Genomic DNA, 12,892 nt, shown 5'->3' with positions numbered 1-12,892 from the left:
CTCCCGGCAGTGTGGCCCAGTGGGAACTGCATTAGCCAGGCACTCACCGGCTGCCCGACCTGCTCAGGAAGAGCAGGGGCCACACGCCTGATCAAAGGCCTCTCCCCAACCCCTCTTCTCCCTTGGAGACCAGGACCCCGGAGTCACTCTCTGGACATCTGGCCAATAACCCTGTGGACCCCAGAGCTTCTTTCAGACCCTGCTGCGGCACTTGTCCATCTCCACGCCTTCTCTGCTGCTTCCCTGCTTGACTTCAGCGTCACAGCACGTGGGTGTGACCGGCATGAAGGGCAGGAAAAGGTCACCCCCTGCCTGAAGGTGAGGAGGAGGTCCCTAGGCAGGTGCGTGTCTGCAGCACGGAGAGACCAGTGCTCACCAGGCCTGCTGCTCAGCATAGTCAGGGGTCTGGGGGATGGGTTCATGGAGTCGGTTTGTGGAACAAATGGGGCCTTCTCGTGGCAGGGGATGGGGAGCTGTCCTGGGCTTGGCCTTCGGTCTGGTAGAGATAAACACCTCAGGCTGTGCAGTACCTGGCCCTCAGTCTGTCAGAGAGGAATACCTCAGGCTGTGCAGCAGCTTCAGCATCATCCAACACCACACTGCCCTGGCAACACCTGCCCACAGTGGCTTGGAGAAGATGTCCGTGTCAGCCCCTGGGCTATGGGCCAGCGTCTGCCTGAGACAGGACTCCTGGGAGGGGCTGGCCATATGTCTCTTCTAACTCAGTTGCTCTCAGCTCCCTAATGTGCCATTGGGTGCTCTCAGGACAAATGTTTCCAGGACAGGTTCTTCTACACAAGAGGGGTTACCTCCTGGGCCTGGAGTCACATCACACACAAGGAGGCTTTTGGACACCAAGGCAGGGTCACTCTGCACACATCTCACCAATGAAAATCCTCATTAGAAAATGCATCAGCTTTCCCTGGGGACCCGACTGTCTCTAGGGAGGGCCTCATCTCTATCTTCCACTCCCCTCTCCACATGATACAAGAAACAGAAACAACAGCATAAAAAAATGAAGAGGAAGAAGAAAATGATAAGAAAAAAACCAAACTGGAAAAAAGAAAGAAAACAGGCAAGGGAATCAAGAAGCCTATTACACATTTTGTCCCCTCCCCGATACATGAAATTTTAAAAAGTCCGACTATCCCAACAAAAAACAAGCAAAAAGATACACAAATAGTCACCACCCAAGCTTTAATAAAGACACAATGGTGCCACTCACGCCTGGCTCAGGTTGCAGCAGGAGGAGGGCACCCCCCAGATTCTGCAGGAGAAGCGGGGAGGACTCCTCCTTCCCCCGGCTGCGCCTGCACAGCTGCCACAGAGGCCCACTGTACAGCACTCACAGCTTCCTCCCCAAGCCAGGCCAGGCAGGCCAGTCCTGCAAGGCTCCTAGCTGCCTTCCCAGCCCCCAGACTTGCTGCTGCTGCTGCCACCACAAGTGCCGATGTCAACAGAGCCACTGCTGCTGTTGCCCTCAACGCACTGGCCCATCCTACAAGGTTATTACCTGGCCACTGCCACAGCCTTGCTCTTGCCCTGGCGGCAGTCAGCCACCCTTCTACTGTTCCGTCAGCTCCATCTGCAGTCTCCATCGTGGCTACCAAACGCAGCGGGGCGCTGTGGTGCTACAAGGCCCAGCCTCCAGCGTGTGACAAGCGGCTACTCCTCCTGGCATGGAGCAACTGGGCAGGCAAAGCCAGAAAAGCCTATAACAGGATGCAGAGTGGTAGCATTAGAGCCTCACCTTCTCATGCAGGCCACTGGGTTGCAGGAGCCAGTTTCAGCCAAGGAACTCACACGAATCCTCTCAAGTCCAGCCTCTCCTTTTGGCCCATATTGGCCAGGAACTGGGGCCTGGCGTGGGGACTGGAGACACCACAGTGCCCGGGCTTCCCACTTCACAGGAACCACTGGGCCCACCCTAGCTGCGCTTCTCGGAAAGCAGGAGCAGCAGACACTCAACCCCAGTCAGCCCTCCCCACCCAAGTGCTGCTTCCTCTTCCTCATCCCTCCACTCACAGGGCCCTGTCGCCCTGTGGTGTCTGTTACTGTGTGCCTGGGGGTCCCAGGTGGTCTGCGGAACACATACACTGTGCCCCAGCCACACACAGCCGTCTAGAATCTGGAGTTGGGGAGAGAAAGACCACTCTTCTGACCATCGCTGTCACTGCCACCTCCGCCACCTGCCACCAGAGTGGCAGTGGAGACCCCAATGGTGCCCCTAACCTGCCGCTGGCAGTATAGCCCCTGGATAGCACCCCCAACACCCCGCTCCCCAATGCCAGCACTGTAACACCTATTGGCAATTGTAACCCGCCCGTCTGGGACAATGCAGCACCCGATGGTACCCGCAACCCGCCCCCTGCTGAGCGCAGTATAGTCCGGGATATTGACCCCAACCAGATCCCTGGCGCGGACGGTGACGCCCCGATATGGCACCCAAAACACCTCCCACTGCGGGCAGTGCAACCTCGGATAGCGTCCGAAGCTGCTCCCCACCAGGAGTAGCAGCCCGGGACAGTGCCCCCAGCCCACTCCCTTTCTGAGGCAGTGCACGTATGATAGCACCCCAAACTCTCTCCCCACCTCAGGCACTGCAGCCACAGATAGTGTACCCAACCCACCCGCCTGGCTCAGGCAGTGTACCCCCGATAGGGCACCCAACCCGCCCCCGTCACAGCCAATGCGGCCCCAGACAGCATACCCACCTGCTCCCTGCCATCAGCACCCAACCTATCCCCCCAGCCACGGGCAGTGTATCTGGCCTTCAATACTGCCCCCAACCAGCCCCACTCTCCACGGGTAGTCCGCCCCAACAGCATTCCCAACAAACCCCGTTACCTCTGCCTCACTGTAGCCCCCAGACAGCACCCTCAACATCCCCCTCCCTGCCACCAACAGTGACCCCAACCCGTCCCCCACCACCAGCATTGCAGCCCCAGACAGTGTCCCCAACACACTAGCTATGGGCAGTGCAGCCCTCGATAGTTAGCGCCCCCATCCAGCTCCCAGACGCAGGCAACGATGCCTTGGATATCATACCCCTGCCCACTGCAGTGCAGCGGCACTCCAATAGCTTCCCAACCGGCACTACCTCTCGCAGTGTTGCAATTCCCACAGCTTAATCTAACTCATCCCCTCACTAGAGCATTGCAGCACCCCATAGTTCCCCAACTCGCCCCCACCCGGCCATGGGCAGTATATCCCCAAATAGCTCCATATCCCCAAATAGCCTCCCCTAAAACCTACTCCACTGGCGCAGTAATTGCCACAACTCCACCCCAGCCACTGCAGAACCTCGATAGTGCCCCCCAACCCACTCCCCTCCGTAGGCAGTGATGCCCCAGATAGCACACCCAACCAGCCCCCCAACACGGGCAGTAATGCCCTGGATAGGACCTCACCCCTGGCCTCCCCACGGGTCCCTGGAACCCTAGACCTTGTCCCCGACTCCTGGGGAAATTCTTGCCACTTTGGGGCACCCCCGTTTGCAGACACACGCACCCTGGAGGGAAGCCAGGGACTCCACGAACCCCCACCCCCAGCTCGGGCTCAGGAGCTGCGGGACAGGCACTGACCTCCGTCATGGGAACCCAGCCTCTTCTTCGGCCTCGCCGCTTTTTCTCCGCAGCCTGCCTCAACCTCTCCCTGGAACCCTGCCTGACCCCGTTCCCCGGGAACTTCTTGACGCTTTGAGGTGCCCCCAGAGAGAGAGAGACACGCACCCTGGGTGGGAGCCAGGGACTTCATGACCCCTCCGGGTCGGGTGCGGGGGCTGCAGGGAAGAAATTTGATTTCCGTCCGGGGACCCCAACCTCTTCTTCGACCTCGCTGCTTTTCTTCCACGAGCCGCCTCAACCTCCCCTGAACCCTGACGCCTGTCTCTGTCCCCCAGGGACTTCTTGTCACTTCTAGTGCCCTGGAGGAGAGACACGCACCCTGAGTGAGAACCAGGGACTCCAAGAGCCGTCGGCCACGGGGGCCGCGGGAAAAGCACTGACTTCCGTCTGGGGACCCCAGCCTTTTCTTCAGCCTCGCCGCTTTTTTTCCACGGCCTGCCTCAACTTCTCCCTAGAACCTTGGGCGCCTGTCCCTGTTCCCCGGGAATCTTCCTGCCACTTTGAGGTGCTCCGTGGGGAGAGACACTCACCCTAGGTGGAAACCAGGGACTCCATGACTCGCCCGGGTCAGGAGCGGGGGCTACCGAGAAGGCACTTACCTCCGCCGTGGAACCCAGCCACTGCTTCGGCTTCGCCGCTTTTTTTCTGCTGCCTACCTCAACCTCCCTCCGGAACCCTGGGCACCTGTCCCCATCCCCCGGGGAACTTCTTGATGCTTTGGGGTGCCCCCGTGGGGAGATACACGCACCCTGGATGGAATCCAGGGACTCCACAACCCCCCAGGTTCAGGCGAGGGGTCGCCCCGGAAGGCACTGAGGTCTGCTGTGGGAACCTAGTCTTTTCTTTGGCCTCGCCGCTTTTTTTCCGCGACCTGCCTCAACCTCCCCCTGGAACCCTGGGTGCCTGTCCCTGTCCCCCGGGAGACTTCTTGCCGCTTTGGGGTGTCCCCGTGGGAAGAGACACGCACCCCGGTGAGAGCCAGGGACTCCACAACCCCCCAACACATACCCCGGGTCGGGCGCGGGGTTTACCGGGAAAGCACTGACAGTACATCCTGGGATAATGAACCTATTCCGCCAGCCTTTTACCATTCTGGCTGTGCTGTATCCTCCCTCACCGCCAGGAACCGCAGAAGCAAGGCGAGTCAACTGAAACTCCAGCTTCCAATATGCGCGGCTACTGCCGCCCCCTTCTCCTCTAAACGAGGAATGGAGCAGCTACGGGTGCCGATGCAGAAAAACCTGTAATCGCAAGCCTCCCCACTTGGCATCCCTTATATATAAGGTTTAATGCAAATATAGTTCCTGGACTACATGTTCTGATTGGATGAGGGCAACCTCTAGGCCTATTCTGATTGGACTTTGTTATCATGTTCTGATTGGTTAGTAGAAGACTTCCTCTTATCCAATCAGAAATTGAAAGCAAAGCCCAATCAAAATAGACCTACCGCTTTTTGCGCTCATCCAATCAGATCATGTAGTACAAGAACCTCTCTAATATAACTTCAGTAAGGGGCAATCGTGTCCGTCTGTGTTCTACTGCGTTTGCAAGCCCGTGTGTTCCGCGCCCGGCCTAGAAAAGGAGGCGTCACCGGTGGTATGGTGGAGGCTTGAGTCTGCAGCAGCGTCGCTCGTCCGGCTGCCATTGGTCGCGGTGAGGGAGAGTACTGCGCAGCCAGTGTGGTAGAAAGGTGGCAGAGTAGGTGAGCTATCCCAGGCTGCACTGCCTGCCGCGGCGGAGTGAGGGGCTGGGCGGGCGAGGACTGGTTGGATGCAGTATCAAGAGCTAACTGCCCAAGGCGAAGGGTGGATTGGGGCGCCATCTTGGGCTAGATCACCTGTGGTGGGGAGCATGTTAGGGGCAGTATTGGGTGTTGCACTGGCCTCGGCGGGGGAGGCTTGTTGGGTGACGCTATCTCGTGACTGTCACTCGTCACCATGGGGCAGGGGTTGGGGGCGCTATCTGGGCCCTCAGTGCCCATGACGGGGAACTTGTTGGGTGTGATATATGAGGCGTCATTGCCCGTGGCTGGGGGCTGGTTGGGGGCGCTATCCATGGCCTGTACTGCCCACAGCCAGGAGCGTGTTCTGGGCGTACCGGGGCGGACCGCCAGTGGCGGGGGTGGAGGGATGGGTTTGGTGCTGTGGCGGGTGGGGGGGGGTGCTGCATTGTCCGGAAGGGAGTGGTTGGGTGCACTCTCCGGAGGGGCTCTGCCGGTGGTGGGTGGCAGATTGGGTGCACTATGGGGGCTACACTGCCACGGCGAGAGGGATGCTGGCGGGAGGGGAGTTGGCGGCGCTATCCTGGGCTACACCACAGGTGGCGGGGGTGCGTGTTAGGGGTGCTATCCGGTGCTGCATTGCCTCCGGCAGGGGTCGAGGGGCGTGTGGAATGGGTTGGATACACTATTGGGGCTATACTGCCCGAAGCTGGGGTGGGATTGGGGGCGCCATCGTTTGCTGCGCCGCCGGTGGTGGGGGTCGTGTTAGGGGCAGTATCGGGTGTTGCACTGATCTTGGCGGGGGAGTTTTGGGTGCGTTCTCCCAGGCATCATTTCCCGCAGCGGCGGGGCTTGCTGGGGGCTCTATCCATGGCTGTGCTGGTTGCGGAGGGTCACGGGTTGGGGGCGCTATATGGGCCCTCATTGCCCATGGCGGGGAACTTGTTGGGTGTGATATCCGAGGCGTTACTGCCCATGGCTGGGGACTGGTTGGGGGCGCTATGCATAGGCTGCTCTGCCTACAGCCAGGAGCGTGTATGGGACATTATCGAGGCCGGACGGCCAGTGGCGGGGGTGTGGGGGCGGGTTGTATGCTATGGGGGGGGCTGCACTGCCCGGCAGGGAGTGGGCTGGGTGCGCTATCGGGTTTGCACTGCTGGCGGTGGGTGACACATAGGGTGCACTATCAGGGGCTACACTACCCAGGTGAGAGACCTGTTGGCGGCGCCATCCTGGGCTATTCCGCTGGTGGCGGGGGGCTTGTAAGGGGAGCTATCTGGTGCTACACTGCCCGTGGCAGGAGGCGTCACTGCTAAAGGCTGTGGTCTAGTTGGCGGTGCTATCCCAGGACTCATTCTCCATGGCGGGGGGCAGGGGAATGGGGGGATGTGGGGCTAGTTGGCGGCGCTGTCCGTCGCTGCACTGCCCATGGCAGGGAGCGGTTTGGGGGCGTTATCCCGAGCTGCGCTGCCCGTGGCAGGGGGCAGGTTGCAGGCGCCATTTGGTGCAGCAGTGTCCCAGGCGGGTCGAGTTAGGGACGTTCTCGAGGGCTGCACTGCTGGTGGTGGGCAGTGGAGGCGTCAGTGACAGTGGTGGCCTCCAAGAGAGGAGCGGTCCTCCTCTCTCCAGATGCCGGACTTTAGCCGGCCACATCTTCCTGTTTGTGCTTAAGTGTGGCAGGCGTATAGCGTTTCCGCGGGACTCCTGAGCACCGCAGGGGCCCCAGACCCACCGTGGTTCCCCGACCCGCGTCCTTTTTGCTCTGTGTTGTGGGGACTGCCTGAGTCCCCCGGGCACGCAGTAACAAACACAGCGAGGCTACAGGGCCCTATGGATGGAGGCATCAGGGACAGGAACCGACACATGGGTGGGGCAGGCTGGCTGGGGTTGAGTTTCTGCTGCTCCTGCTTTCCGAGGAGCGCAGCCAGGGTGGGCCCAGAGGTTTCTGTGGAGTGGGAAGCTCAGTAACTGTGGTGTCTTCAGGCTCCACCCCTGTCCCCAGTTCCTGGCCAACTTGGGCCAAAAGAAGAGGCTAGGTGTGAGTGCTTTCACTGAAACCGGCCCCTGCCAGCCATTGACCAGCATGACAAGAAGAGGCTCTAACGCTGCTACTCTTTGGATCTTGTTCTAGGATTTTCTGGCTTTCCCCGACCAGTTGCTCCGAGCCTGGAAGAGGAGTCACCTGCCGCTCGCTGGAAAGCAGACCACTGGCACTGCGTCGCCCACGTTGGGAGGCAGCTGCGCACCATGCCACAGAAGGTCAGCCACGGGGCTGGGATTCTGCAGCCAGCCGGGATCCAGACGTGCTTCCTGGTGTAACTGAAGGAGAGTCGGGCTGTGTGTGGAGTGTGAATGCGTGTGTATTTGCAGACAGACACCAGTAGGTATGGATGGTATGAGCCGGTACTGCGATGCCGCAGAGCCATACAGCCTCACGGGTTGTGCTAGGGAGGTGGAGTGACCGTCCTCAGAAACCCCCGCGGGTAGGCGCTGCACACACTTCCACCCATAGGGTGTATGTGCATGTGTGAGTTGTTCAACCCGTGTCAGAGTCTGGTGAGGGAAGCTGTCAGGGATGGAAGTCAGAGATGATGGGCTGTTTACAGGTGGCGGTGGAAGGAAAACAGCCAGGAGCCCCAGTGGACCCCGTAGCTAGGCCAGGTTTGCAGTTTTTCCCGAAAGGGCTGAAACTCCATCCACTCTTCACTCCAGCCTGTGCTTGTTGCAGGGAGAGGAGGTAGGGTGGTGGAGGGCTGACTGAGAGACTTTGAGGGATCTTTGGGAGTGGGACCCGCTTCCAGCCTGATGCTCCTTTCCAAAGGCTTGGAAGGATGTGGGGATGCCAGTCCAGGACAGGCGAGTGTTCAGGAGACCTCAGGAGTCCCTGCAGACTGTTCTCTGGCTTTGCCAGCTCCAGGTACTGTGCATCTGGACCTGGGGTCTGGCTGAGGGGCACCCTTCTTTCCCCTCATTTCTTTCTGTGATTCTCCCTACATCCTTGTTAACAAACCTGAAGGGCACTTGATATGCCATGGGGGTTTGCTGGGATGTGCCCCTGTTGAGTGGCTCTCATCAGAGAAGCCTCCATAGGGAATAAGAGTTGTCCTGAGCCAGGTGCCAGGGCTCTGGGGTTCTTTGCGTGCGTTGAGACCCTGGGGATGTCCTTCAAGCCCCATAGGCCCCAGTTTCCCATGGTGCACTGCCCTCCCCATTCTTCCTGCTGCGAGGTGGGGAGTAAACAGCTGGCAGAGCTGCCTGAGGCTGGGAGGCCAGGAGTGACTCAAGGCCTGTGAGGTCTTGGGCAGTGATTTTTCAGAGGGAAGTCTCGGCACATCTTCTCGACTTGGGCAGGAGTTGGGGGAGGCTCTGTGCTCACCTCCAAGCTGTGGTGCTGGGTTTTCTGAGTCCAGGGGTGAGGTGGAGTGGGCGTCTGTTGGGTCTGGCTGTTCAGGCTTCCAGAAGGTGCCTCAGGTCCCTCTTCCCTTTCTAGATGTTGAGGAGTTGGAGAGGGATGGGACCAGGGGGCCTGCCACAGTGGGGTGGGGTGGGGGACTGGAGCTGAAGAGCTATAGCAGCCACTCTTGACCCCTGTGGTTGATGTTTCTGGGCAGAGACAGATGCTAAGCTCGGGTAGTGTCGGGCAGGTCTAAGTGGGACTGCTCAGCTCAGCATGTTGAGGCGACTTGGTGGGAGGTGGTCTCAGTCCCAGAGAAGGTGATTGGTGGGAGGTGGTCTCAGTCCCAGAGAAGAGGACCCTGCTGCTGGAGGCATGCTTGCAGCCCTCCTCACCCTCTTTCCCATGACTCTGTCTGATCAACTTTGGCTGAGCCACCATGGCTCAGAATGACGAGCCTTGAGGGAAAGGGACCTTGGCATGGTTGGGGGTGGTGGCAGGGTCGCATAGTGGTTAAGCATGTAGGCTCTGCTGTCACTCAGACCTGGGTGTGAGTCCCAGCTCCAGCACCTGCTGGTCTGCCTCCGCTGCGTTCCCCTCCATGGGAGCCTGAGAGAAAGGCTTGCAGGCCGTGGCTTATTTAGGAAGTGGTCTCAGGAAACAAGGGCCAGGACAGGGGGTTTGAAGGAGAGGAGGAGAAAGCAACTATGTGATTATTCCCTCCACTCTCCTGGGCGGTCTCTCGAGAAGCCTTAGAGATTGATAACTGCTCTGTTGGGAAGAGAAACAGAAAAGCGTTTATCCGTTAGCCTGGTCCCCGCCAACAAGTCTGGCTCCGTGGACTTTGGCTCCCGTGTGTACTTCCAGATTGCACATGGGTGGGGCTCTAGTGGTTTCCTGTGTGCTCTCCACACCGCAGCTTCCAAGAAGGCCCAGGATGGCCTGACATGAAGCACTCTCCCGTTGTACCAGTAAGATGCTGGTTGGAGCCTGCAGGGATCTGGTCATTGCAGAAATGGTTGGCGTGAGAGGTGGGGCCGGGAGGGCTTGAACGGCACACTGAGGTGTCTAACACTGCATGACTTAAGGCAAATTACCTGACTTCTCTGAGTCTGGGTTTCCTTAGCTGGGTGTTTTAATTGTTAACACGGTATTTTTTTTTCTTTTTTTTAGACGGTGTCTCACTCTGTCGCCTATGCTGGAATGCAGTGATGTGATCTCGGTTCACTACAGTCTCTTTCAGTGCTTTGGTGCCTGTCCAGTAGGAAGTTCTACCTCTTGGCTGATCTCACCCTGACATGCTGCACTTTTCTGGGTATGTTTTGTGTGTTTGCTTCTCTATTTGTTGCAATCCTTCAGGGCTTCCAGATGGTTATAAGGGCATTCCTGTCCACCTGCTCGCAATCTGAAGCAGACACAGGGTCACCCAAGGCAGGTGTGATGCCAAGGCAAGGATTCTGCTTTGGGGGAATTGGCCCTAGACAAGGTTGTGCTGAGCCCCTGGCCCTGCCCACACTCTGGTTCTGGACTTGTGGCTTGCTCTCAAGGCCAGCTTGTTTCCACTCGTTTCCCTGGTTCAGATCCATGATTACTGGTCTCCTCCTTGGACCATGCTGGGGCTGCTGGCTGGCCTCTCCCAGGCCTGGATCAGCAGATGGGAGCAGGAGTGGGCACCTAGGAGGACCTTGGCACAATCAGGGCCCTGCCGATCAGATGGCTGGCAGTGAGCAAGAGCAAGAGGAGAGACGGGGAGTGACAGGCAGCTGGGAACATTGAGGTGTGCCTGTGCATGTGTACACATCTGTGTGTGGCATGCGTGCGTGGCCCCGGGTGGCTTCTTGTTGGATTGCTGTGTCTGGATGTCTCTGGGTGGCAACATGTGGTTCTCCTGAGCACTTCTCTCTGTGTGCACTGTTGGGTGCTCTAGCTTGTTCATGGGTACTTTTCTCTGGATATGTGTGCCAGCCACCTACTGAGTGCTCTTCAGGGTTCTTGAGAGTGTGCCCATCTGGATGGCAGGTGATACTTCAGGTGCCTCCACTGAGGTTCTTTTGTGTCTTCTGCCATGCCCTGTTCTGCCCTCTCTCCAGGCTTCCTTACCCTGTTCCTTCCTCTGCCTGAGGAAGTTGCTTCTCCCCATCTGGCTGTGTGGGTGCCCACTGCCTTCTGGGCAAGGCCTGAAGAGGGACGGCATATCCAGCCTCCAATCCCATCCTCCCGAGTCTGAGCTGAGGGTGATGGGCTCAAGCTCAGGGTTGAGGAGATGAGTCAGGGATGGCTGCAGGGGGTGGGCAGAAGTGGCGTGTGTGTCACCATGCTACAGAGAAGTGTGTTTTCCTGCCTGCCTCCTCCTGACCCGCCCTCAGTGTCTTGGGCACCAGTGCAGCTGTGAGAAGTCTCCCTTACTTAGCTGTTCTTATTCTCTTCCCAGTAGCCTTGGTTGGCAGTTTCTGATGGGGAGCAGAGTGATCTCTGGGGCTCTGTGCATCCACTCGGGGACCTCGGCCTTAGGATAATTAATCTCACCAAAATCATTGGTATTTATGGAACTCTTCCTGCACCAGGCTCTGGACTACACACTTATACATGTAATCAGCTCATTGGCTCCTCAGAACAGTCCCATTTCAGGGGATAGTAGTCCGATCACATGGGTTCGAAAAGCATCCCTGGCCAAACATAGTGGTTGATGCCTGTAGTCGCAGCACTTTGGGAGACTGAGGTGGGCAGATCACGTGAGGTCAGGAGTTCGAGACCAGCCTGGCCAACATGGTGAAACCTCATCTCTACTAAAAATACTAAAAATTAGTCGGGCATGGTCACATGCACTTGTAATCCCAGCTACTCGGGAGGCTGAGGCAGGAGAATCGCTTGAACCCGGAAAGCAGAGGTTGCGGTGAGCCGAGAAAATCGCGTTGCACTCCAGCCTGGGTGACAGAGCAAGACTCCCTCTCAAAAAAAAAAAAAAAAGGTTAAAGCATCACCATTTTATGAGGAAGTTTTCACATTTTATGAGGACCTATAGGCTCAGAGAGGCTGGGTTACTTCTACAAGATCACACAGCTAATAAGTGAAGGAGCCGGATTCTGAACCCAGACCTGTTCCTCTGCTGTTCCCTCCACTCTTCACAAAGCCGTGTCCATCTCATCTTGGCATTCTCCCTCTCAGAAAGGCCATCCCACATCACCCCCTCTACATAGCATTCCCTAGTCATCTGGTCCCATTTGGATCAGATCACTCAATTGTGAATACCCCGCATAAAGGTAGTCCTCTGTTATCCTCTACTTCCTAACCGCCTCTTCCCCACCTAGAGCAGGGATCTCTCTGTCTTGCTCACTAAAATATTCTTAAGACTAGCAGACAGCTTGGAACACAGTAGGGATACAATAAACATTTGATGAATGAATGAATTGATGAATGAAGAGAGGTCTGACTCCAGAGCTAAGGCTGAAATTCCTCCTCTGTACTGTCTATCATACAGCAGGGACCATTGCAGAGTGGCAGGAGCTCAGGCTCTGGAGCCAGCTTGCTTGGTTCAAATTCTGGCCGTGCTAGTGTTCTGGTTATCTAATGCTGCTTAATAAACCACCAAAAGCCTACGGCTTAAAACAATGGTGACATTGATTTTGCCCATGAATCTGCAACGTGGGCAGGGCTCAGTGGGAATAACGCTTCTCCACTCAGCATTGTCTGGAGTGGTTCAAAGTCTGGGGGCTGAAGTCATCTGAAGGCTAAGTTGTCACACATCTGGTGTTTGTTGCTGGCTGTTGGCTTTGGGTCCGTTCCTCTGCACATGGGCGTCTCTATATGCTGTCTCTACCTGCTAGATTGGGCTTCCTCCCAGCATGGTGGCTGAGCTAAGGGACAAGCATGCCCAGAAAGAGAGCCAGGTGGAAGCTATTTCATTTTATTTTATTTTATTTAGCGATGGAGTCTCACTGTGTCACCCAGGCTGGAGTGCAATGGCGCGATCTTGGCTCACCGCAACCTCTGCCTCCTGAGTTCAAGCGATTCTCCCACCTCAGCCTCCCAAGTAGCTGGGATTACAGGCACCCACCACCACCCCTGGCTAATCTGTATATTTTAGTAGAGACGGGGTTTTGCCATATTGGCCAAGCTGGTCTTCAACTCCTGACTTCAAGTAATTGCCTGCGT

At 57.5% G+C, this 12,892-nt stretch overlaps 2 long non-coding RNA genes across 2 annotated transcripts; one reads left to right on the top strand and one right to left on the bottom strand.

The window, feature by feature from the left end:
- Positions 1–7: 7 nt before the first annotated feature.
- LOC116272519 lies at positions 8–5,019 on the bottom strand. Its single transcript, XR_004181188.1, has 3 exons — positions 4,715–5,019; positions 3,585–3,781; positions 8–1,712 (listed from the first exon to the last, which is right to left on the bottom strand). It is a non-coding gene; the product is annotated as an uncharacterized LOC116272519 (long non-coding RNA).
- A 157-nt stretch (positions 5,020–5,176) lies between these two features.
- On the top strand, positions 5,177–11,518 carry LOC116272518. Its single transcript, XR_004181187.1, has 3 exons — positions 5,177–5,328; positions 7,478–7,605; positions 9,914–11,518. It is a non-coding gene; the product is annotated as an uncharacterized LOC116272518 (long non-coding RNA).
- The last annotated feature ends 1,374 nt before the right edge of the window (positions 11,519–12,892 follow it).

The sequence above is a fragment of the Papio anubis genome, unplaced genomic scaffold, assembly GCF_008728515.1.
Source record: "Papio anubis isolate 15944 unplaced genomic scaffold, Panubis1.0 scaffold1191, whole genome shotgun sequence".
NCBI classification, from domain to species: Eukaryota; Metazoa; Chordata; class Mammalia; order Primates; family Cercopithecidae; genus Papio; species Papio anubis.
The sequence above is the reverse complement of the archived record's forward strand: the minus strand, read 5'-3'. Positions and strand labels throughout refer to the sequence as shown.